This window comes from Chiloscyllium plagiosum, chromosome 3 (genome assembly GCF_004010195.1).
Source record: "Chiloscyllium plagiosum isolate BGI_BamShark_2017 chromosome 3, ASM401019v2, whole genome shotgun sequence".
In the NCBI taxonomy this organism is placed as follows: Eukaryota; Metazoa; Chordata; class Chondrichthyes; order Orectolobiformes; family Hemiscylliidae; genus Chiloscyllium; species Chiloscyllium plagiosum.
In genome coordinates this window covers 27,543,517-27,557,191 of record NC_057712.1, presented here as the reverse complement: position 1 = coordinate 27,557,191, position 13,675 = coordinate 27,543,517, and the positions used below count along the sequence as shown (strand labels likewise).

Sequence of the window (13,675 nt, the reverse complement as noted above, 5' to 3'; positions counted from 1 at the left end):
TGACAATCAACAACTGATTCATGGTCATCACCCACTCCCAGTGCTACGAGATAGTGAGGGTAGGAATAGGGGGATAGAGCAGATGAATGTGCGGCTGAGGAGCTGGTGTATGGGAGAAGTATCACATTTTTGGATCATTGCAAACTCTTCTGGGATAGAAGTGACCTGTACAAGAAGGATGGTTTGCACCTGAATTGGAAGGGGATTAATATATTGGCAGGGAAATGAGCAAGAGATGCACAGGAGAATTTAAACTAGGAAGGTGGGGGGGTTCCTGGGACCCAGAGAAATAGTGAGGAAAGAGATCAATCTGAGACTGGTACAGTTGGGAAAAGGATTGAGTCAAACAGTAAGAGCAGGCAGGGACAAAGCAGAGAACAAGATAGGACTGATAAATTAAACTGCATTTACTTCAGTGCAAGAGGCCGAACAGGGAAGGCAGATGATATCATGGCATGGTTAGGAACAAGGGACTGGATATCATAGTGGAACTGAGAAATAAGAAAGGAATGATCATCTTATTGGGATTGTATTACAGACCCCCTAATAGTCAGAGGGAAATTGAGAAACAAATTTGCAAGGGGATTTCAGTTATCTGTAAAAATAATAAGATGATTATGATAGGGGATACTAACTTTCCAAACATAGACTTGGGATTGCCGTAGTATTAAAGGTTTAGATTAAGAGGAATTTGTTATGTGTGTACAAGAAAATTTTCTGATTCAGTATGTGGATGTACCTACCACAGAAGGTGCAAAACTTGATTTACTCTTGGGAAATAAGGCAAGGCAGATGGCTGAGCTGTCAGTGGGGGATCACTTTGGGGCCAGCAACCATAATTGGTCTATTTTGGTCTAAAAGGGTAACTAGGGAGAGAATAGGGCCCCTCAAAGATCATCAAGGCAGCCTATGTGTGCAGCCACTTGAGACGAGGGGGATACAAAACAAGTATTTTGCAACAGTGTTTACTGTGAAGGACATGGAAGATATAGAATGTGGGGAAATAGATGGTGACATCTTGAAAATGTTCATATTACAGAAGAGGAAATACTGGATGTCTTGAAACGCATAAAAGTGGATGAATCCCCAGGACTTGATCAGGTGTACCCTGGAACTCTGTGGGAAGCGAGGGAAGTGATTGCTGGACCTCTTGTTGAGATATTTGTATCATCAATAGTCACAGATGAGTTGCCGGAAGACTGGAGGTTGGCTAACGTGGTACCACTATTTAAGAAAGGTGGTAATGAAAAACCAGGGAACTATTGACTGGTGAGCCTAACATTGGTGGTGGGCAAGGTGTTGGAGGGAATCCTAAGGGACAGGATTAACATGTATTTGGAAAGACAAGGACTGATTCGGCATAGTCAGCATGGCTTTATGCGTGGGAAATCACATCTCATTAACTGGGTTGAGTTTTTTTGAAGAAGTAACAATGAGGATTGATGAGGACAGAGTGGTGAACATGAGCTATTTGGACTTCAGTAAGGTGTTGGACAAGGTTCCACATGGGAGACTGGTTAGCAAGTTTAGAGCTCATGGAATACAGGGACAATTAGCCATTTGGATACAGAAGTGGCTCAAAGGTAGAAGACAGAGGGTGGTGATGAAGGGGTACTTTTCAGACTGGAGGCCTGAGACCAGTGGAGTGCCACAAGGATCGGTGCTCGGTCCACTACTTTTCATCACTTATATAAATGATTTGGATATCAACATAGGAGGTATAGTTAGTAAGTTTGCAGATGACACCAAAATCAGAGGTGTAATGGACAGTGAAGAAGGTTACCTCAGAGTACAAAGAGATCTTGATCAGATGGGCCAATTGGCTGAGGAGTGGCAGATGGAGTTTAACTTAGATAAATGTGAGGTGCTGCATTTTGGAAAAGAAAACCAGAGCAGGACTTATACACTTAATGGTAAGGTCCTAGGGAGTGTTACTGAACAAAGAGACCTTAGAGAACAGGTTCATAGTTCCTTGAAAGTAGAGTCTAGGTAGATAGGATAGTGAGGAAGGCATTTGATATGCTTTCCTTTATTGGTCAAAATATTGAGTATAGGAGTTCAGAGGTCATGTTGCAGGTGTACAGGATATTGGTTTGGCCACTTTTGGAATATTGCATGAAATTCTCTTCTCCTTCTTATCAAAAGGATGTTGTGAAACTTGAAATGGTTCAGGAAAGATTTACAAGGATTTTGCCAGGGTTGGAGAATTTGAGCTGTAGGGAGAGGCTGAACACATTGGGGCTGTTTTCCCTGGAGTATTGAAGGCTGAAGGGTGACCGTATACAGGTTTATGAGATCATGAGGGGCATGGATAGGGTAAACAGATAAAGTCTTTTCCCTGGGGCGGTGGAGTCCAGAACTAGAGAGCATCGGTTTAGGGTGAGAGGGGAAAAATATAAAAGGGACCTAAGTGGCAACTTTTTCATGCAGAGGGTGGTACATATGTGGAATGAGTTGCCAGAGGAAGTTGTGGAGGCTGGTACAATTGCAGCATTTAAAAGGCATCTAAATGCGTATATGAATAGGAAGGGTTTAGAGCGATATGGGCCACGTGCTGGCAAATGGGACTAGATTAGGTTTGGATATCTGGTTGGCATGATTTTAAATAAACAAGAAGCACTCTCATCTTTCCATGTTTAAAGTTTAAAACATCTGGGATTCAAAAAGATAACTAGAACTTATAGAAAGAAGCTATAAATATATATATTATATTCTGTTTTAGGATCTGTATATATTTTCCATCAATGCCATTTTATTTTAAATGCAATTAATTTATACTATTTTATTTAAGCTAATAGGGATCAGTTTGCTCTCTGATGTATTATTAACCTTTATTAGTTGACCTTTCTGTTACACTGTTAAAATGGTGTGTTCACTTTCAACATAATGGTGAACTCATCACAGATGAACTTACCATTTAGTTAGGTTAACAATCTGGAAAGTTCTGGGTGTAAGTTTGCTCGCTGAGCTGTAAAGTTCATTTTCAGACGTTTTGTCACCATACTCCGATAACATCATCAGTGGGCCTCTAGTGAAACATTGGTGTTATGTCCTGCTCTGTATTTATGTGTTTAGGATTCCTTGGGTTGGTGATGTCATTTCCAGTTCTTTTTCTCAAAGGGTGGTAGATGGGGATCCAAATCGATGTGTTTGTTGATAGAGTTCTAGTTGGAATGCCATTCTTCTAGGAATTCTCATGCGTGTCTCTGTTTGGCTTGTCCTAGGATGATGTGTTGTCCTAGTCAAAGTGGTGTCCTTCCTCATTTGTATGTAAGGTAACTAGTGATAGTGGGTCATGTCTTTTTGTGGCTAGTCCTGTATCCTGTTGGCTAGTTTTCTGCCTGTTGTCCAATGTAGTTCAAACCAGGAAACAACACATATGGACCAAATGCTAAACTACAGAAGCAACCATCCCAATACCCACAAACTGAGCTGCATTAGAACATTATTTCAACGAGCCACCACATACGGCAGCACAGAGGAACTACAAAGAGCAGAGGAAAATCACTTATACGATGTATTCAAAAAGAATGGGTACCCAATGAATGCAGTCCACCGATTTCTCAGCAACATACCCAAACAAACAGACAAGATGCACCCAGACACCCTACCCACTCTCCCTTACATCAAAGACATCTCGGAAATGACTGCCAGACCACTCAGACCTCTTGGCATCATGGTAACCCACAAACCCACCCCCACACTAAAACAGCAACTAATGAACTTTAAAGACCTTGTACAACCACAAGCAAAACAAACATAATTTACAAAATACCTTGCAAGGACTATAACACACACTACATTGGACAAACAGGCAGAAAACTAGCCACCAAGATACATGAACACCAACTAGCCACAAAAAGACATGACCCTCTCTCATTAGTATCCTTACATACAGGTGAGGAAGGACACCACTTTGATTGGGACAACACATCCATCCCAGGACAAGCCAAACAGAGACACACACAAGAATTCCTAGAAACACAGCATTTCAATCAGAACTCTATCAACAAACACATCGATTTGGACCCCTCTACCACCCTTTGAGAAAAAGAACTGGAAATGACATCACCAACCCAGGAAACCTAAACACATCAATAGAAAGCAGGACATAACAACAGTGTTTAACCGGAGGCTCACTGATGATGTTACCTACTAAGGTGACAAAACGTCTGAAAACAAACCTTCCAGCTCAGTAAGCAAACTTACATTCTGAATCTCAACCTGAGCTACAAATCTTCTCAAAACTTGTTTATGTGGTAAATAATTTCTTGAATTTCATATTCAAACCTGGGACTGTTCATGCTCACTGAAATGTTCTTCGGAAAGGTGGGGTGAAATTCCATATAAATGCTGTGGCTACAGAATAGGTCAGAGGTTAGGAATTCTATGGTGAATAATTCACCTCCCCAGTGTCTATGCACCAAGCGCAAAGATCAAGTCAATAATGTGAAGTGATTGTCTCCTCTTGCCTGGACGGATGCATCTCCAACAACACTCAGGAAGCTTGAAACCAATTTAGGACAAGAAACTTGCTTGATCAGCACCATCTACTCAATGTAAGCCTCCGGTCCCTCCACTGTGATACAATAGTAACATCTGTGTACCATCTAAAAAATACACTGCAACAATTCACCAATGTTTAAATAAGGTAAAGACGGCATGTATGCAGGAAACCCACCTTATCCTAGCCATGTACCACCATGATTTGGAATTACATTAGCATTATTTTACTGTTGTTGGGTCCTAGTCTAAGAATCCTTTCCTAACTGCTGGATATACCGAACCATCATCCCCCTCTCCACCCAATACCCGCGATGTCCTGCAGCTATTCAAAAAGGCAGCTCACCACCACCTTCACAAGGACAATTAAAGACAATAATAAATGCTGGCCTAGCCAGTGATACTCACACCCCATGACACTATCAATAAAGAAGTTGAGCCTGTAGATCTGCTAGTAGGTGAAGCTTTCAAATGATGTAATATATAGGTCCATTAATCAGGTTTCTCAGCCATGTGAATGTCCTAAGGTACAGGTCTAATTGCAACACTGATTAGTCTCAGAAAATCAAAAGACCGTGGCTGAATGTGCAGAAATAATTTTTCAAGTATATTGGCTTCAGGCACAAGTGGATTGAAGTCATCATCTCAAAAATCGCAATTCCAGCATTAGAGGAGATGTCAGTCTAGAGACAGGAGATGGAGAAGAATCGATGATCATTGTAAGTAAAAACTCCACTATTTAAAAATTCTGACAAATTTTTAAATTAAAAACTAACAATTTTTCTGAAAACAATAGGTCATGAGTGCATTATTTTACGTGTTCTCTTCATGCCGCTTTTGAGATATACTTTGCAAAATAAATCAACCACATGCCAAGTTTAAATCACCTGGCTGAAATTAAAGAAATGTCACAATTTATTGGCCAAGATACATCAAATATTTAGGAATTTCATATGGACATAGGTACAAATTAGGAACAGGAATATGTCCGTCAGCACTTTAATTCTGCTCTATCATTTAGTGAGATCAAGACTAATCTGACTATTCCACAGACCTGTTTATCCCTGCTAACTGTGACTGTGCATATTTATGGAGCTGTAACCCTTATACAGTGTGCTGCTTCTTCTTATGGATTTATCTACCTCTACCTTAAGTACTGTCACAAAGCTAGTCCCTTTTTTCCTAAAAGCTGTTTCTTGGCTCAAGGAGACTCATTCCTTGATTTTTTTTCAGAGGGGCAATAAACCGGGCCGGACTCTGATCAGTCTGGTTTGGTACAGAGATGAAAAGGATTTTGAGAAGCCTTTTGTTTATACGTAAACAGGTGCGACTTCAGGCCAAAGTGGTCATGCTTTAGATGTGACCTGTATATAGAGAGGGGAGTGGTCAGCTCTCTGGCTAATTGAGCTGAGCAGGTTTTAGTTCAGTCCTGAACTGAAAAATTCAACAGGGAGCTGTGTGGAAACTCTCTCTCTTTTCTGCCCTTCAACTTCAACCTGTAAGTTTGTGTTCCATTTATCTTGGTTTTTAAAGGGAGTTTGCTTATTGGGACTGTTGTGTGTATTCGGAACAGCATAATTAAAACTAGCTGAATAGGTTGAGTTCTGTAAGGGTTCTTTATTCTATTCTTTGTGTTTCATTGTGTAATTTTGTGAATACATTTTTTGTCTGTTTTAAAATCTAGTAGTCAACCTAGCTATCTTACTCTGGGTAATTTTCACTGATCACTTACCGAAACAAATTGCGAAGTTATGATCTGGGGCTGCCAGCTTAAGAATGTTTTGAGTGGTTTGGCCTGGTCCATTACAGAATATTCAAAGACTCTGCTTCACTACTTTATGAAGAAAGGTATTCCAAAGACTCAACTATGTGAGAAGGTTTTTGTTATCCATATCTGAAATGGGTGACCCATTATTTTTAAATGGTGACTTTCAATTGGGGGTTCTAGCACAGGAACAAACATCTTTCACAAAGCCAACATGTCAAGCTAGACCCTTCAGTGTTTCATATGTTTCAATCAAGTTGTCACTTACACTTCTCAACTCCAGCAGATAGAAGCATACATTGCTCCACCCCCCCCACCCCAATCAAAAAATTAGTCTTGTAAACCTTCTCTGAACTGCTTCCAAAGCATGTACATCTTTCCTTAATTAAAAAAAGGAGACAAATACTGCATGCAGTACTCCAGATGCGATCTCAACAATACCTTGTATAATGGAAGCATAATCTCTCTATTTTAGCATTCAATTCTCATTGCAATAAATGGTAACATTCTCTTGACTTTCTTTATTACTCAATGTACTTATGTCCTGACGCTTTGCAATTAATGCACCAGGGATACATAGATCCCTCTGCATCCTCTCATAATTTTGATAATGAACTTCTTTTTTATTAGTCCTGCCAAATAGACAACTTTACATTTTCGCTAATTATACTCTGCTTGATCTCACGACTTCATGATCATTCGTGATTAGAAATTTTTTAGACACCAGTGAATCAGATTTTTCTAGCACAGGAAGAGGCCATTTGACTGTTTGCTTCTGTGTTTATACTGAACTGCCAGAATTTTAAGTCTACCAGAAACCCACAACCAAAGACAAAAGTGTGAAGCGGATGTATCAGATAATGATGAAATGCGTCAAATCACGCAACAAAATGCCTGCACAGAAAGGGACAAACATAACCATCAGCAAGAAGATTAATAACACCATCAGTTCCTTAAGGGAAACCTACCTGAAAATGTAAGCATTTGAAACTGAGAAAAAGACATAAAAAAACCTCAGCCACTTTGGTCAATTTTTATAAACAGTTACCAATACATTTTCAATCTCTTTGGCAACAGAATCTGCCAGTGGTAACATAATCTGCCAGTGATATCAGAACCTGACAATATAACAGAATCTGTCAGTGACAACATAATCTGTTAGCGATGACAGAATTTACCACAGGTAACAGAAGCTTTCAAGTTCCACATGACAGAGGGAGAAATACTGATAATTATAAAGCTTATCTTTTGTCACTGCAGAATGCCCTCTGACACATATCTGCTGATTAGGGGCATTTGTGATAATACTTTGGCCCAATTGGAAGTTTATTAACTCAACCTGTCACCTTCTGTCACACAGCTCAACAAGAGAGTTAAAGATTTCCTCTGGTAAACAAGCAGGCATACCGGCAAAGTCAAGACCAAGTGGAGCATAAGCAATCAAAATTCTGATAAAATGCCGAATAGTTTTCAGCTCTGATTCCTCCGGCATGCATATAGAGTTGCTAACAGTTATGAGAGAGTAGGCGAGGGAAACTGCTGACTCAACTGGTTCAAAAAAATGACTAGTTATTTATATACAGGAAATAAGTTACATTTGCCACCACTTTCCACTCACCTGTTCTTCGTGCTTTCTTGAAAAATGTTGGAAGTGTGACTGTGCATAGACTTATGGAGCTGTAACCCTTATACAGTATGCTTCTTCTTCTAGTGTTAGTGGTCCTCATGTGGTTTACTTACTCACAACAAAGGTGGAAAAGTTGGGCTGACTGACACGTGATTGAAAGTGAAAGTGCCAGTGGAATGCACCAGTGACCTATAATTTGTAGACTGCTCCCAAAAGGGCATCTCGAACTGCAGGAGAAATAACTGTCATTTTCCAGTTGTTCAGAAATCCTGATGTGACGAACTAAAAGATTATCCCCATTGTAAAGCTTCAAGCACTGTTCTTCAATTACAGGTAGACAGATATTCACAAGTGTCTTTAACACTGACACTTTCTCTTTTTCATCATCATGCCAGTGTACAGCTCCTGCTCCATAAGGTATCGAGCAAAACATTCCTTTGTGAATATTTTAATGTGGTTCTGTCAATTAAAACTGGATGTTACTCAAGGTTAATACTAAAGCTTGTCATTGAAGATAGGAAGTAAGCAATTTCTTCATTTTTCAACCACATCATTATGAGCTTCATTTGTTCTTAATCAGTGTGATACAAGGTATAACCATTCATCATTGGTGCTGATTTGGTGATCTGAATTAATGGTTGAGAAAGCATTGTAATTTTACTCATCCCTTGACAAATGTGTTACAATTGTATGAAGATTATCTAACGGGAAAACGCAGGCAGTAGTCTCAAATATTTCTTAATCATTATCCGAGATCTTACTAAAAACTGTCTGATTGCAATAGAGAAAATTTGTGACATCTGAGTTGCAATTTAAAATTGATAATCAACAAGGAAATCTATGTCTGTGTCTTGAATTGAATTCTGTTCATTCCTATCTAATGTGAGAGTCAATAACTCTGTCATAGAGTCATAGAGATGTACAGCATGGAAACAGACCCTTCGGTCCAACCCGTCCATGCCGACCAGATATCCCTACCTTTGTCAACTGTGATCACATTATATTTGTGCACAAGTTTTAAGCTCTACTCTATTTATCTCTAAGTTGGAAAGACCTTTTAAGAAAGTAATTCTATTGTGTGTTATGGCCACTTTCTTAACACATCAAAATAAATAATCAAGTAAACTTCTGATGAATAGTGTGGAGATGCCAGAGTTGGACTGGGGTGAAAAAGGTCAAAAATCAAATGACAACAGGTTTATTTGAAATTACAAGGATTTAGAGCTCAGCTTCTTTCTCAGGCATGGTATATAACTTTGGGAAGTAAATCAAAATACAAAGGTTATGAACTATTGGATGGTAAATCATCTCCTCCAGTTGAGGAATAGTCTATTGATGGGATAATCTCTTAACAAGTTCAGTAGGAGCCAGCAATGAAATTTTCAATGGACATCAGACAATTGCACAGGCAAACTGTCTTGGGTGAAAACAGAATATCTATTCATGCAAACTTACTTTACAGTCATACCTGCAGTTTAGTCCAATTACAATTTCCTGATTTTCCCATACCTATATCCAGTGTTGCATCTAACATGAAAGAGGCATAAGTACCATTAAATTATTTCAAGTAAGAGTTCAAATTGTTTTAAGAATCAGAACCTTGAATCAGGAAGATAGGTGTAAGCTTTTCAGAAGGCAGGGATAATGGCCCTGTTTTGATCATCATCAGTATGACATGCTGTTTTATGCTAAAACTTAATGGAGTAGGAACTGAACCAGGCATCTTCTTTGCCCTGAAAAGCTAGCGCCAAATCATATATTACTAAATGATCAGGAACTTCCAGTCTTGAGTTACTAGGACAATTTTGAGCTTTACTTAACAATGCTTCACGCTGCAGAAAAATAAGATGGGAGCAAGTTGCAGTTGCTAGTAACCCAGCCTTCCAGCCCATACCCCACTTCTCTCACAACTCTAAGCAAATGGCTTTTGTTTCAAAACCATTCTAGAAGTGAACAGGCATTAGAAAATGGTTCTCCGATTAACTTATTTGTCTGAGTTATGATCCTCAAATTACTAGATATTTGGGGATATATGAGAAGTGAACGAGAACTAGTTTCTTAGCAGTCTTATGCACCTAGTGATAATAAACCAAGAGTCTAAAATTTGGCCTGAGATCAAGCAATGCAAGAAGCCACTATTACAAGGCTACGGTAAAGCTACTGACTCTCCAATATTCATCCTGATTCTCACACTGGAGTTCTCATTCTACTGCCTGTCTGAATGAGAGCTTTTTGAATTCCCTTTTGGAATTCCATCAGACACTCCTCTTACTGGACATTAAGTGAAAGCATGATATCCCCTTAAGTGTAAGGATCGCTGTTTCAAAATAAAAGATCACAACTTTGAGACATAGTTGAGGAAGAATTTCTTCCCTCAGAAGGATGTTAATCTTTTGGAGTTTACTGCAACAGATAGCAGTGGAGGCTGGGGCTTTGAGGCTGCATTTAGTCCACAAGGAAATCAAAGGATGTGGAGTGTGGGAGTGGCACAGTAGGAAGTTGGGAGCAAGTAACTCAGATTAGGTATGATCACATGGACTGGTGGAGCGCGATCAGGGTACTAAATAGCTTTCTCTTGCTTCTATTGCATATTTTCTTTGGTTCTTACATCCCAGCATTTATGACATTAGTGAAAGTCCTGCAAAAATGTAATCACAACTTCTAGCCTGTTGTTACGTTTGAATTTCAACAGCTTTTTGTTACAGTTACTTTGGCTGTCAAAAGTGAAATAGAAATACAGGTCAAAAGGGTGAGAGGGAAAAGATATGAAAGTGACCTAAGGAGCAACTTTTTCACACAGAGGGTGGTACGTGTATGGAATGAGCTGCCAGAGGAAGTGGTGGAGGCTGTCACAATTGCAACATTTAAAAGACATTTGGATGGGTATATGAATAGGAAGGGTTTGGTAGGATATGGGCCAGGTGCTGGCAGGTGGGACTAGATTGGGTTGGGATATCTGGTCAGCATGGACGGGTTGGACTAAAGGGTCTGTTTCCATGCTGTACATCTCTATGACTCTAAAAAATGCAGGTCTTGCTGTTAAGTTCATGATGTGCTGTAAGAGGTGGGCATAGTGGTCTGTTGATAGACAGCAAACTCAGAAATAAGTACAGTTAGCCATCAGTGACTATTTATCATAGCCACTGCTTTACCACATTATTTCTAAGTTGTCTGACCTATTAGGTTCAATGGGCATAGTAGACTAGAGTAGCTTTTATCTGGCATTTATACTACATACAACTAATACAATAAAAATGAGACAGCATTCCTCCAGGACCGAGGGTGCTACATGGACAGGCATAAACTACACTATACTGACTCTGATAAATCAATTTAAATTTCAAATATATAAAGAAAGATTTCAAACATGAAATTTGATGGATTTTGAAGTTGGAAGCAGGACAGAATATGTTCAACCACAACCTGATACTTGTATCATATAACCATCAGCAAGAAGATTAATAACACCATCAGTTCCTTCAGGGAAACCTACCTGAAAATGTAAGCATTTGAAACTGAGAAAAAGACATAAAAAAACCTCAGCCACTTTGGTCAATTTTTATAAACAGTTACCAATACATTTTCAATCTCTTTGGCAACAGAATCTGCCAGTGGTAACATAATCTGCCAGTGATATCAGAACCTGACAATATAACAGAATCTGTCAGTGACAACATAATCTGTTAGCGATGACAGAATTTACCACAGGTAACAGAAGCTTTCAAGTTCCACATGACAGAGGGAGAAATACTGATAATTATAAAGCTTATCTTTTGTCACTGCAGAATGCCCTCTGACACATATCTGCTGATTAGGGGCATTTGTGATAATACTTTGGCCCAATTGGAAGTTTATTAACTCAACCTGTCACCTTCTGTCACACAGCTCAACAAGAGAGTTAAAGATTTCCTCTGGTAAACAAGCAGGCATACCGGCAAAGTCAAGACCAAGTGGAGCATAAGCAATCAAAATTCTGATAAAATGCCGAATAGTTTTCAGCTCTGATTCCTCCGGCATGCATATAGAGTTGCTAACAGTTATGAGAGAGTAGGCGAGGGAAACTGCTGACTCAACTGGTTCAAAAAAATGACTAGTTATTTATATACAGGAAATAAGTTACATTTGCCACCACTTTCCACTCACCTGTTCTTCGTGCTTTCTTGAAAAATGTTGGAAGTGTGACTGTGCATAGACTTATGGAGCTGTAACCCTTATACAGTATGCTTCTTCTTCTAGTGTTAGTGGTCCTCATGTGGTTTACTTACTCACAACAAAGGTGGAAAAGTTGGGCTGACTGACACGTGATTGAAAGTGAAAGTGCCAGTGGAATGCACCAGTGACCTATAATTTGTAGACTGCTCCCAAAAGGGCATCTCGAACTGCAGGAGAAATAACTGTCATTTTCCAGTTGTTCAGAAATCCTGATGTGACGAACTAAAAGATTATCCCCATTGTAAAGCTTCAAGCACTGTTCTTCAATTACAGGTAGACAGATATTCACAAGTGTCTTTAACACTGACACTTTCTCTTTTTCATCATCATGCCAGTGTACAGCTCCTGCTCCATAAGGTATCGAGCAAAACATTCCTTTGTGAATATTTTAATGTGGTTCTGTCAATTAAAACTGGATGTTACTCAAGGTTAATACTAAAGCTTGTCATTGAAGATAGGAAGTAAGCAATTTCTTCATTTTTCAACCACATCATTATGAGCTTCATTTGTTCTTAATCAGTGTGATACAAGGTATAACCATTCATCATTGGTGCTGATTTGGTGATCTGAATTAATGGTTGAGAAAGCATTGTAATTTTACTCATCCCTTGACAAATGTGTTACAATTGTATGAAGATTATCTAACGGGAAAACGCAGGCAGTAGTCTCAAATATTTCTTAATCATTATCCGAGATCTTACTAAAAACTGACTGATTGCAATAGAGAAAATTTGTGACATCTGAGTTGCAATTTAAAATTGATAATCAACAAGGAAATCTATGTCTGTGTCTTGAATTGAATTCTGTTCATTCCTATCTAATGTGAGAGTCAATAACTCTGTCATAGAGTCATAGAGATGTACAGCATGGAAACAGACCCTTCGGTCCAACCCGTCCATGCCGACCAGATATCCCTACCTTTGTCAACTGTGATCACATTATATTTGTGCACAAGTTTTAAGCTCTACTCTATTTATCTCTAAGTTGGAAAGACCTTTTAAGAAAGTAATTCTATTGTGTGTTATGGCCACTTTCTTAACACATCAAAATAAATAATCAAGTAAACTTCTGATGAATAGTGTGGAGATGCCAGAGTTGGACTGGGGTGAAAAAGGTCAAAAATCAAATGACAACAGGTTTATTTGAAATTACAAGGATTTAGAGCTCAGCTTCTTTCTCAGGCATGGTATATAACTTATGGGAAGTAAATCAAAATACAAAGGTTATGAACTATTGGATGGTAAATCATCTCCTCCAGTTGAGGAATAGTCTATTGATGGGATAATCTCTTAACAAGTTCAGTAGGAGCCAGCAATGAAATTTTCAATGGACATCAGACAATTGCACAGGCAAACTGTCTTGGGTGAAAACAGAATATCTATTCATGCAAACTTACTTTACAGTCATACCTGCAGTTTAGTCCAATTACAATTTCCTGATTTTCCCATACCTATATCCAGTGTTGCATCTAACATGAAAGAGGCATAAGTACCATTAAATTATTTCAAGTAAGAGTTCAAATTGTTTTAAGAATCAGAACTTTGAATCAGGAAGATAGGTGTAAGCTT

At 39.0% G+C, this 13,675-nt stretch overlaps 1 protein-coding gene and 1 long non-coding RNA gene across 6 annotated transcripts in view; one reads left to right on the top strand and one right to left on the bottom strand.

The window, feature by feature from the left end:
• The window catches only part of dlgap2a (discs, large (Drosophila) homolog-associated protein 2a), a 729,001-nt gene that overhangs the window by 309,307 nt on the left and 406,019 nt on the right, over positions 1 to 13,675 (bottom strand). The window lies entirely within an intron of this gene.
• Positions 4,847 to 13,675, top strand: part of LOC122541889 — a 29,617-nt gene continuing 20,788 nt past the window's right edge. Inside the window, exon 1 of the long non-coding RNA XR_006309703.1 lies at positions 4,847 to 5,222. This is a non-coding gene — a long non-coding RNA (uncharacterized LOC122541889). The remainder of the gene's footprint in view (positions 5,223 to 13,675) is intronic.